Below are 11,824 nucleotides of genomic sequence, written 5' to 3'. Positions count from 1 at the left end.
AAAATGGCAATTCAGGAGGAGTTAAAATGCAGGAGTAATGATCAGAAGCCAGGTGTAAATCCCTGACATGGAGTGATAAGGAATACGTAAAGTATTTAGGGAAAAAAAAAAATGTAGCAGTGGTATTGTACACTGAGCAGGAATTATGCAGAAAAGGCAGAACAGCTTATATTTGTTTAGTGTGTTTTGTGTGCCTGTGTTTTTAAAAAACAGGGTACAGGAAAGGAGACAAAGTCCTGCACAGCTCGTGGGTTATTAAGGAGGATTCTGTGTTTAGCATCATCTTTGGAAAGAAATTTCTTAAAATTAGGAGGACTTACACTCACAAATCCTAAAAAAGATAGCCAAGAATATCACACTAATATTAGCTTTAAATATATCTTACAAAACTTTGGTTGACAGCTACTGTGCAATTATTCACAACAGGAGGGAAATGACCTAAATACTTATCACCTGATTAGTCCAGGTGAAGTAGGAGATGAGTTAATATGGAATGCAAGAGATAAAAGATGAAAGGATGGGAATATAATTATTCCTTGTTAACATCATGTTACAGAAAATAGATCTTGTCAAACGAAACTGCTTTCGCCAATCAGACTGCAGATTTGGTTGAGGTATAACACAGAGGCAACACGCTTGGAGTTACAATAAGCTGTTTGACTTGGTACTGCACAACATTCTGGTTAAAAATAACACTATGCAATATCCTTAACATGCCAAATAAGCAGTTTAAGAAAGCTGACTGATAGACATCAAAGTAGATGTCACTGAGAAATAAACATGGAATGGGGATGTTTTTAGTTGACTGCAAGTCCTGTGGTTCTCCAATGATAATCAGAATTTTTATTAATAATCTGGATGTAAATACAAACGTTTCTGCCAATAAAAGCATGTTCTCATAAAGATGGGTGCACTGGTAATAATGTTGAGCTACAACGCAGTAATGTTTTATTCTACTTGCCAAAGTGCAAACCACTGTGTCATCCTGGGACCACAAGCGTAACGAGTCTCGGAAATGAGATTAACGGGGTATCGGTCAGAAGGCTTCAACCTGTGGCTCTGTGAGTTTGCTGTGACACAATGACTCCCCACAGCAACTGGGAGATGTGTCAAGACACATCCAGTTGTTGCTGCAACTTGACTTTTTATGACAGTAATTAAGGTTGCTTTTCAAACTGTCGCATGTGGGGAAAATACCAAAATGTCCACCATCCTCCTCAGATCAGTCTAAGGAATTTCAGATATCACTTCCATTAAAATTCCAGACTGTTTTGAAAATCCAGAGGTTCAACACACAAAAAAATTATCTCAAAGAGTGACAAGTTACTGCACATTAGCTGTCTATCTCCTTTGAGCTACAGTCTGAACTTTAAGATTTGCATCTGTAACTATCCTATAATCAGGACGATCTTCAGGTTTGCAACTAAGCAGTATCAGACTTTAAGGGCACAGTATTTTTACCCTAAGACAACTAGCATCTTTTTATAGATGTCCTCCTGAGAAGGGGGATTGTACCTTTTATTTCTAGAAGAAAAAAGTCATTACAGGAGGAAGAAAACAAGCCGCATGTCTTGTTCCTTAGATGTCAATAAAAGGAAAGGCAAACATACTTTTCCAGACTTTGCTGTTCGGTACCTTTTCTGATCGGCTGCCTCATGCTGACAAGCCCAACTACCTCCTCTCCCACAGGCCATGTCTCCTCACTGCAAAGAAGGGAGTTGGAATTTTACTTTGTGAACACAAGACTTTGGGAGATGTCTTGGCTAACTGTTTTAAAAACCAACCTTTCTAACTGCCAAGTCTTTTAAAAATGCAACGGCTCAAACGAGCTAACAAGAATGATAGCTTTGTTTTACCAAGCATATTTTAGAAAAAGCAGTAATCACTAGCTGTGTCCTATAGTTTGTAGAAAACAGGCCTGTGCGAGAATCTTTTATTACCTCACTTGTTATTTACAAACTGAAATGTAATTTCAATAGGTGAACGCTTATATTTCTTTATTTTCTTCAGGTTAATCTCCCTGTCTCAGTCTGAATCTGGATTAATTGTATTTTACAATGCAAAGTATTTATCCATTTGTTCTACCTTCTGTTCTGCGTCATTCAGACTAATGGGTATTATGGCAGGACTGGACAGCTGCATCTGAAAATATTGCCTCAGGAGTCTGCCTGTTTCTTTTAAATGAAATAAAGGCAGCAAGGGATAAAACTGAAAATGGAGGCAAAGTAAATCACTGCCCTCATCATAGGAAATGTCTGCCAGAACTCTTATTCAGCAGCTAATTGGTTTCCTTTATATACAATGCCCTAAAACTCCAACAGTATTTAAAAATGCATTTCTGCTAATCCTTGTAACATTAAATCATAGATCTTTTAAATCTATTTTAAAAAAGCAAATACCACAGTACATTTCAATCAGCAAATATTCATATCAATTATGACAAAGAAATTTCAAGTATTACAGATTTTATATAACCTGCCTCCTCTCTGGGAAGAGACTTGGATACAGAAATTGACTTAACTGTCTTTCAACAAGGAGAGAGGGCAGTACCAGCCTCCCAGAGACAAAGAACACTCTTTTATGACTTGCGTGGATTTGCACCATGGAACACTAAACCGCACCGTTACTGGCAAGAAAACAGACCCCAGGCCGAAGAAAGTATTCTTTCCCTTCTACTGTTGTTCTCCTTCTCTTTATTTCACAATTACTTGGTAATTAGAATGTATCACTGGTGCTCGCAATGATCAGTAAGTTACAGAAGAGAAGAAGGAAGGCACTGATGAAGATAAACACATTAGATCCATGCATTGAGATAAAGAAGATCAAATGAGAGTAAAAACAGACTGATTTTAAATGCTTTTAAACAAAATTTGCTATGTGCTCAAATTTCAAGTGATTACTGTAGTCTAGATGAGAATAAACACACTATGGAGAAGAAAATAAGGTTGGTGTTTGATATTAAAGTTCTTTTTCTGCACAAAAGTGCTAGTTACTAAACACAGTGTTACAGTTATAGTAGACTATAACGAACAATTCATTAACCTTGTACTAGACGTTTAGACATGGAAAGTTGCTAATGAAGGCAAAAGTCAGAGACTGGAACTGAGGTTAGATAAGTCAGACTTTGAAAGGAAATGCAGTCTGCTAACTGTCAGGGTAATTAAAGATTCTAATGACTTCCCAGGAAGGCTATAGATTCCACTCGACTGGAAATTTCAAAGCAAACATAAGTAACTTCAGTTTCACAGTCATAAATTATTGTTTGCCATTAAATCAAAAGGGGAAAAAAAAAGATATCTGTATATCAGTCTCTCAGAATATACACCTGCAGTTATGGAAAAAATATTTAGCAGATTAGCATGGAAAGGCGAAGTCAGAAACCCTTGAGAATAATTAAATCTTCCCTGAGAATCTTCTAAAAAACATTTCATAGTTTATATTTTCAGAAAAATAAAAGGGAGGCTCATGAAAAGACTGATCATCAGCTGCAAAAACTATGTTTTTAGCTGTAAAAACTGTATTTTTAACATAAGGATGTAAAAATAATTCTATAAAGTGCTTATTGTTGGGGATTTTCAACGTACTTGCAACTCATACAAATATTCAGGTGACTCTGTTAGCCTACAACAAGTCCACATGTGTGCCCGTCAGATCTATTTGTCACAAGCAGGGTGCTGGGCCCCACACTGTCCAATATATTCATGAATGATCTGGATGATGAGATTGAAAACACTCTAACCAAGTTAGCTGATAATGCCAAGCTGGGTGGTGAGATGAACGTGTCAGAAGGGAGAGCCGTCTTACAGAGAGATCTGGACAGGCTGGAAGAGTGAGACAGCAAGAATGGTATAAAGTTTTAACATTGAAAAGTGCAAAGTTCTGCACCTGTGATGACATAACCTAAAAGCCCAGTACAGGCTGGGATCTGTGTGGCTGGGGACCAGACTTGCTGAAAGGGACCTGGGGGTCCTGGTGGACAAGCTGAGCGCAGGTCAGTGTGCTGCTGCAGTTACAAATACAAATTGGATCCTGGGCTGCATCCACAGGGGCATTACTAGCATGAGATAGAGCCGTGTTCTTCCAAGTTTACTCAGCCCTTGTCAGACTGCACCTGGAGTACTGTCCCCATTCCTAGTCCCCGTGTTTCAAGAAAGATGCAGACAGACTGGAGAGGGTCCAAAGAAGGGCTACAAGGATGGTGAAAGGGCTAAAGAACCTGCCCTATAATGAAAGACTGAAGGAGTTTATTTCTTGCTGGAGAAGAGAAGGCTTGGGAGAATCGCATCACAGTATTCCAGTATTTAAAGGGTGGCTACAAAGAGGATGGAGGCTCTCTCCTCACAAGCACCCACATGGAGAAGACAAAGGACAACAAGTACAAGTTGTACCAGGAGGTGTTTCTTCTTGACATAAGAAAGAATTTTTTCACGGTAAGATAATTCACTGGAACAACCTCCCTGAGGAAGTGGTAGAGTCCCCATTGCTGGAAGTTTTCAAAATGTGATTGGACAGGGTGCTAGATAATCTCATTTAGGCTCTCCTTCCCACAAAATGTTGGATCAGATGATCTTTTGAGGTTCCTTCCAACTTTGGTTATTCTATCATTCTGTTTATCAAAAGGTACTGTACAAAAATTATCTCTGTTTCTTGCATGAGACTAATGCTAGAATATGACACTCAGCCTTGTGCCCACATTTCAGGAACCATGCTGAAGACCTGAAAACACTTGTGGAAGAGAGCTATAAAATCTATCAGAATTTAGAAAGTTCCCTTATAATGTGTGTGTGTATGTTAAAACATCGCTTCCATTTGACAAAAAAAAAAAGTCCTCATTACAGCATGCAAACAGCTTCACTAGTACTAGGTTACAGTAGTATCAACCAAACAGTGAAAGACAGAGAAAAAACAAGGCAGCTGTAGCTGCAAACAAGAAAAAATGTAACCTGCAAACATTTTTGCCTGTGCACGTAATCAGTCACTGGCACAGTTGTTCTACCTTTTTGGCAGAGTCTTAATCAGGTCTGAATACGCATAGAGTGCATGTGCTTTGGTGAAAATGTATTATTAGGAGCAATACAGTAGATGGGGTGGAATATACTGGCATCTGCTATGTAGAACAGATAAACTGTTACTGCCTTCTGGCGTAACAGTACGACACATCTATCACACCTCTAGACCTGTTCTAGTTCCCAGCATGCCCTGCATTTGACCATACATCTATTATGTCCACATGATCTGTCAAAAAGCAATGGCTTACTTAAGGAAGTAGCTAACAGATATAAACAGGAAAATTCCATAAAATCTAATCTACATGTTCAACCCTTAACCTTTCTGAAAACTACAGTGAGAAAACTCCTACAGTAAGAAAACTCTAGCTAGAAAGGCAAATTATTGGAGACCTACAATAGGGTTATTTAGATTATTGTGGACAAAATGACTAGGGGAACTTGATTAACACTTCTTGCCATCTTAAATGAAAATAATTTTGAAGTTTCATATCAGTTCCCTGCGTTGACCATTAAGTAAAAATCTGTACACTAACTAAAATCTGTACACTAACTAACAACTATGCTATCACCCCTGGTTTTGTACTGAAAAAAAGGTCTCTGATTTTATAAACTAGCCATCCTAAGTTATAAAGGAACAACTTGCCATTAATGAACAACAAAATGAAAAGATACATCTTTATTAAGAGTCTTGACGCTTGATGTTGCCTCTCCGCCATATTCCTGGATCATTTAGCACTAAATTCACTCACTTGAAATCTTCCACCTTTGCAGGTAAAACCCAGCTGATATACAAGTTCCGGGAATTCCAAGCTACAGAGAAATAAAGCCATTCACTTTCTGGCAAATAGAAATAGCTATACTGTAAATCATACTCTTCCAGATGCAAGGCTGCTAGGAATCTGAGACATACCTGCACTGCTTGTTCTTTTTCTATGAAAAGCATAGCAAGCAGGGTGAATGCAGCACAGGGTTAGTACTCTATCTGTTGATGTAGTAGTGGGCCCACCTGGTCACGCTATGTATCTCTTCTTTAAGCAATGGCTGTTTCCTGTTGAACTAAACTGTTGTGTCAACAGGGTGTCTAGTTCTCTAGAAACCTTTTATTAAAGGGATGAATATAGTGTGAAAATATATTGCAACATCTAAATTACTGTACTATTTCCTCTTCTTTTATTGTGGTCTTGCATCAATGTTTTCTTTAATAGATTGGCTTCTTGAATGAAACACACTAAAATGTTCCCAAAACATCTCTATTGCTTAGTCTGTTTAGATAGAGAACCATTTAGTTCTCCCAGTGTACAAACTTTGCTAAATTGGTCTCTCCAGTAATCTATCTGAGAAGATATCAGTGCTGTCACTGAAAAGGTGCAAGTTATTTTGTAAAATAAATCTCATTAATAGGCTTTATCCTCTACACCTTAGGATAGCAATTATGGAGATTCTTTCCTGCCTACCACACCATCAGTGTTTCCATTTGATAAGGATGTGGTACCTGGTGATTTCTAGCTGTAGAGATGTACCCTTTTAGATAATTAACAAATGTCACAGCCAGAAAAGACTGAGTCAAGGTCTAAGCATCCTTCAAAAGAAACCTACTTGAAATTAAGCACTTAGGAGGTCAGTGTGGCCTTGCCGTTTACATGAGATGGCAGATTTCTCTTCTGCCACAGAGTTATCTTATCATTCTGTTCATTTCTTATCAGGCTTCCTTGCCTTTTGGTACTCAGACTACAGTAATAGCATTCTCACACCCTATTCTGTCTTGAGCTTGAAAATGTATTGCCTTGTAACACTATAAAAGTACTCACTGTCTTGAAATATCTATTTAGCCAGTTGAAGTATCCTGACTTTCTAGAGTAGTCACAGACAGAAACTCACACGTTGCTCTGATATTTTACAGAACTTTGCAATGAAGTGCTTTACTCTTTCCGTCCAGAAGCAGTTCCATTAGACGAAATACAGGCAAAGTATAAATGCATTTGTAAATATTAAGCACTACCTAAGCACTTGGAAGGACAGAATTATACTAAGGTCCTGAAACACACAAATATAATTCTTCTTTCTGTTGTTTTCTTTGCTTGGTTGGTTTGGTTTGAGTTTTTTTAACAACATAACTCAATAATATTGATTGTGCTTACAAATTGACCATACGCTGCTTATTAGAGTTCTGCACCATTTCTCTCACAAAGCCTTGTTTGTTAAGGGCAGATGTTGGGGGATGTATTGGGAAACACAGCCATAATATTATCATCTCTTGCACTCCTGTTGCCACTCCCTACCACAAAACAAAGAACCAGAGAACCTGCTGGATTTTGTGTTTAGGAAACCCTACACAGGTCTTTGAGGAACAGAGAAAATATTCTGATACATTCAGGAACCTGGTGAGTTCCAGGCTGCATTTATGACAATAATTCAACCTGCTGAAAGCATCAAGTTCTGATGACTGCTGCAGAGGTCACTGCTGAGCTGAGTCAACACAAAAGAAATGGAACAGGAAATATAGGCAAGATTTGTCAGGATTTCTGCAAGGCTCTTTTGAGATCTTATTTTCCTGGAAGTGTGAATAATATTACCATATGAAAAAACCCAGGAGTGAAATCCTGATCCAATCACCAACTGCACAGGTTTTGCCAATAAAATCAATGTCTTGGGACAGGTTTTTCATTCTAGAATAGATGGGAAAATGTGTGAGGACACAAGGGAAGAAGTAGAGAAAGAATAAAACGTTCAGCCATTTTTCAAACACCTTTTTCAAGCTCATCTACAGCTCATCTACAGCTCATCTACAGGTGTCCTTCCACCCTTGCTCTTTAGCCTCAATTGAGTAAAGCAGATATCCTTCAACATAAAACACATTTATGGACTTTCTTTAACACCCACAGATTCACAAGGACTTCATTTTCTTCAGCAGTTATCCCCTGCCTGAGCTAGTTTACTGTGCCCCCCCCGTGTCCCTTTACCTGTGTGATACCTTCCACAATAGCTGCCCTACCCAGCTGGGCAGTACCCTCCACCCCATTTGCTGGTGAAAGCCCGCAGGACAGCAGTTACTTACTTAGTGCCACAAAACTATCCTGGATGAGGCTGTAATGCACCAGACCTTTGGCACTTGTAGAATAAGGCAGTTTCTCTGCGTGTCATTTTATGCTAATTTATAAAGTCCCATAGAATTTAAAGATATTTCATCAGGCATTGTACACTTGGCAGCTCTCCATCATCAAGACTGCTCTTTAGAATATTTTCCTTTCCATTGGGAAGAGTAATAAAACCTACCGTGTTTGCCAAGACTGGGATTTCTGTGAATATCTGTTATATTTCAACCAATCATTCTTTCTAGTAGCTTGATCACAGTGATTATAAATTTATCTCCATATACAACCAAGTTTTAGAAGGTGGCCCATCTCTTGTCCTTTAATTGTATTAAAGCATGTCATAAGAATTGTTGGGGGACATATTTGGTAATTAAAATTTTATTAAGATGTGTATAAAATCATGTCCAGACACATTTGCCTGTCCACAACAGTGCTAAGATTTCATGGGTTGGCTTAAGTCCTCTGCAAAGCTATAAGCTAAAGTAATAAATGGCATAAGATACACAAAAAAAACCAAACCACAGCTAGATGTGATGCAGGAAGAATGCCAGCTCAGATAAAATAAGCATGACACTTGTTTGTATTAAGAACACCCACAAAGGCTGAAGTTACTATCTCCACCCTCGTAGGTGCATAGACAACACATGCTGAGAAAGAGAAAGTTTAAAAACTTAAAAGTGAGGTATCATCAGGCTGAAACTGTACTTTCTGGAATTCTCTATGCTGGCTTTATGTTGTGCCAATGACACCACTGATAATGAAAGCAGAACTGGACCATTGAACACTGAATGTTCCTTAAAATTCCAAATTATCTTATGCCTGTTCAGTAGTAAAATCAAAAACAGAAGTCAGGTTGACAACGAACACTGTATTCTATTTGCTAAAAGCTATTTCTAGAAATTTGCCTAATAAATCTACAACTTGGATGTTTTCTGGTGCACTAAAAAGCACTCAGACAATTATGCATTAACCCAGGACAATTTGCTATTTCTTTTTCAGCTTCTTTTTTTTCTTTCACTATTATTTTTTCAGCTTATTCAGTTTATTATTCCTTTCCATATTACCAGGATTTCTGAACCAGAATAGACGGAAACGCTCAGTACTAAATGATGCTCCATGTGGATTACAGATCTTTCTATACCTGACAGGTGTTTGACCTGAACTGGCTGTTTTGCACCCCTGCACAGTTCCACTCTCTGTGCCTCTGGTGCCTCTCTCTGCATTAGTTTCTGCTGTATCTTAGACATACAAGACTGTACAAAGACAAAAGGGTCATTTTCTACAGAACAATGACTATCATTAGAATTGTATAAAGCTAAGAGTTAATTATGTATAACAGATCATGTTTCGGATGGGCTAAGTATTTAAAATTCCCCGGTGCCTAGGCATACTTGTGCACTGGGGAAGATCTAAACAAGTTAATTTGAAGTACCAGAAAGAGGCCAAAGAATTAATATTAGTTCTGTCAGCACTACAACTAAATGTTACAGAGCATGCACATCTTAATGAGCATTTTATGACTTTCTTTTTATTCATCTTTGGGGGGAAATGTCATCACTCTAAATGTGCTACTTATTACATTTGTTAAAGGTGTACAGGTGCTGGATGATGTGTTCCAGAATTCACTGCAGCAGAAGCTCATCATGCTTACCCTTAATTTTCCATATTGCTGTACTGAGGAAATGAAATCCTGGCTTTGATATCATTAAAATTAGTATTCTGATTATACATTCCAGTTTTCCAATATTTATGCATTTTAAACATGTTTTAAGTTACGTAATATGTTATTACAGATATTTTAGTTCTTTACACTTAGTGTAACTTTCACTGGACATGTTACCCTCTAAAGACACAGATGATGTCACTTTTATGGTATCTTGCTTTCTGAAATTCACTCCTTATCTTAGTCCACCAGAGGTGGAATTCATAAACCTTGTGGGTATGCTACAAATTCTCTTTTAGAAAACACAAAGGGCAGAGGTTTTTGAATCAAGCAGCCAAGTCAGATGCTTTGAATGTTAAATGTGTATAGCAATCATTACTGTTAATTTAGAGTTATTATCTTTAAGCAGACGGTTCTGGTGGAGCAGCTATTTGGTGTTTTGAACTTTTCTATATCTGTATTTTAATCTACCTGGGGCAAGTGGTAAATACTTTAAAAAAAAAAACACAATGAAGAGGAACTGGCCAGGCCAAGAGATTAGGAGTATTTTTAACAGGGAAAATGAATTGGCAGTGACCCAAATTTTTCATCATCTGTGCGCTGTTTCATGGACTGTATAAAGTCATTTGGCTCTCTCTGTCTTCTTCTGCACATCCCAGATCCACAGCTGGCACCAAATCATATTGTTTTTGTTGGAGAAGAACAGGCCTGAACACTGAGCAATCAGAAGTACAGCACGTGGAGCAATCCTGGGAAGGCTGTGCTAAGCATGTCTCTGCAAGGCTCTTCATTTCAGCTCCATGTTGTACTGCTTTCTTTTTTCTTTTTTTTTCTTTTTTTTTTTTTTTTAATTGCTCATATCACACCTATCTGACTTAAGATGTTAAGTTCCCTGAAGCAGGAACCTGTTCTACTTACAAAGCAAAAAGCACTCTATAAATTCAAGGATGTACTATGAAAAGTAACTGCATTGGTCACTAGTTATGTTTTCTGGTTTAGTTCAAAGCAAGGAAATAAAAAGATAAGAGACTCCCAACAGATGAGCTGAAATAAACATCTTCAGCCCTTAGTCCTGGGTTGCTCCATGTCAATGGAAGAAAAATAACCATACGGTTATTTCTTTCACCAAGGGGCTAGAAGGAAAGAAAGAGGACATGTTGTTCACAGTCATCTGCATCATGGGATCTGGAAGCACTGTGTATGTGGCAAAAAGTGAAGATTAGGGACACGTGAGCCATTATAGCACAGTTGCTAAGTTCTCCTGATCCGGCCATGCTGCTGCATAGACACTACTTGCTAACCATGAAATAACTCTACTATCATCCTACATCCTCTCGGAAAATGTTCTCTAATCCCCATGAAGTTACACTTCACCAGGGCTGTGGATTAAGAGTGAAAAGAAACTGGCCTACAACGCAGTAGCAGACATGCTAAGTCAAGTGCACCACGTAGGAAACTGCATCAGTTGAAATGAAAGAAAGCTCAACTTCTGCTTTTTTTTTTGTAATGAACTTATTTTAAATGCTGTGCAACACCTGAAGTGTAAGATTGATGCTATGAAAGTTACACAAGTGAACAAAATAGCCGAAGCATGAGCTACAGATTTTGACATTAACAAAAAATAATCAAAGAAAATAGGAATGTCCAAGTTCCTATATTAATTATTGTGCTCAAGTAAAACAGTATACTTTGCGTTAAAGCTAATCCCTGCCACTGTCTCCACCTGAAAGGTAACATGGGCGGTGTGGTGCATGGAATTGACCCTAGTGGGAGACAAGACAATTATGAGAAATAAATCACAATATTAGGAAATTACTCCATAGAAAAAAATAGTCCTTTCACTACAAAGCTCTACAGCAATCTTCAGTTAATAATAGATAGAATATACTTAGCTACCTCAACACATTCATACCACACAGACATGTCTGCATCAGAAACCAAAATAACCACAGCTGTTCCTTTAGAATGCAGCTCAGCCTGTCTGTGCCCTAATATCCCTTCTCCTGTTTATTCTCCCAAGCTGTACTTGCCACAGACTTTTTGTTCTGTTCATTCTCTTC

This window comes from Vanellus vanellus (assembly GCF_965231255.1).
Source record: "Vanellus vanellus genome assembly, chromosome: Z".
Taxonomy (NCBI): Eukaryota; Metazoa; Chordata; class Aves; order Charadriiformes; family Charadriidae; genus Vanellus; species Vanellus vanellus.
Note: the sequence above shows the minus strand (reverse complement) of the source record.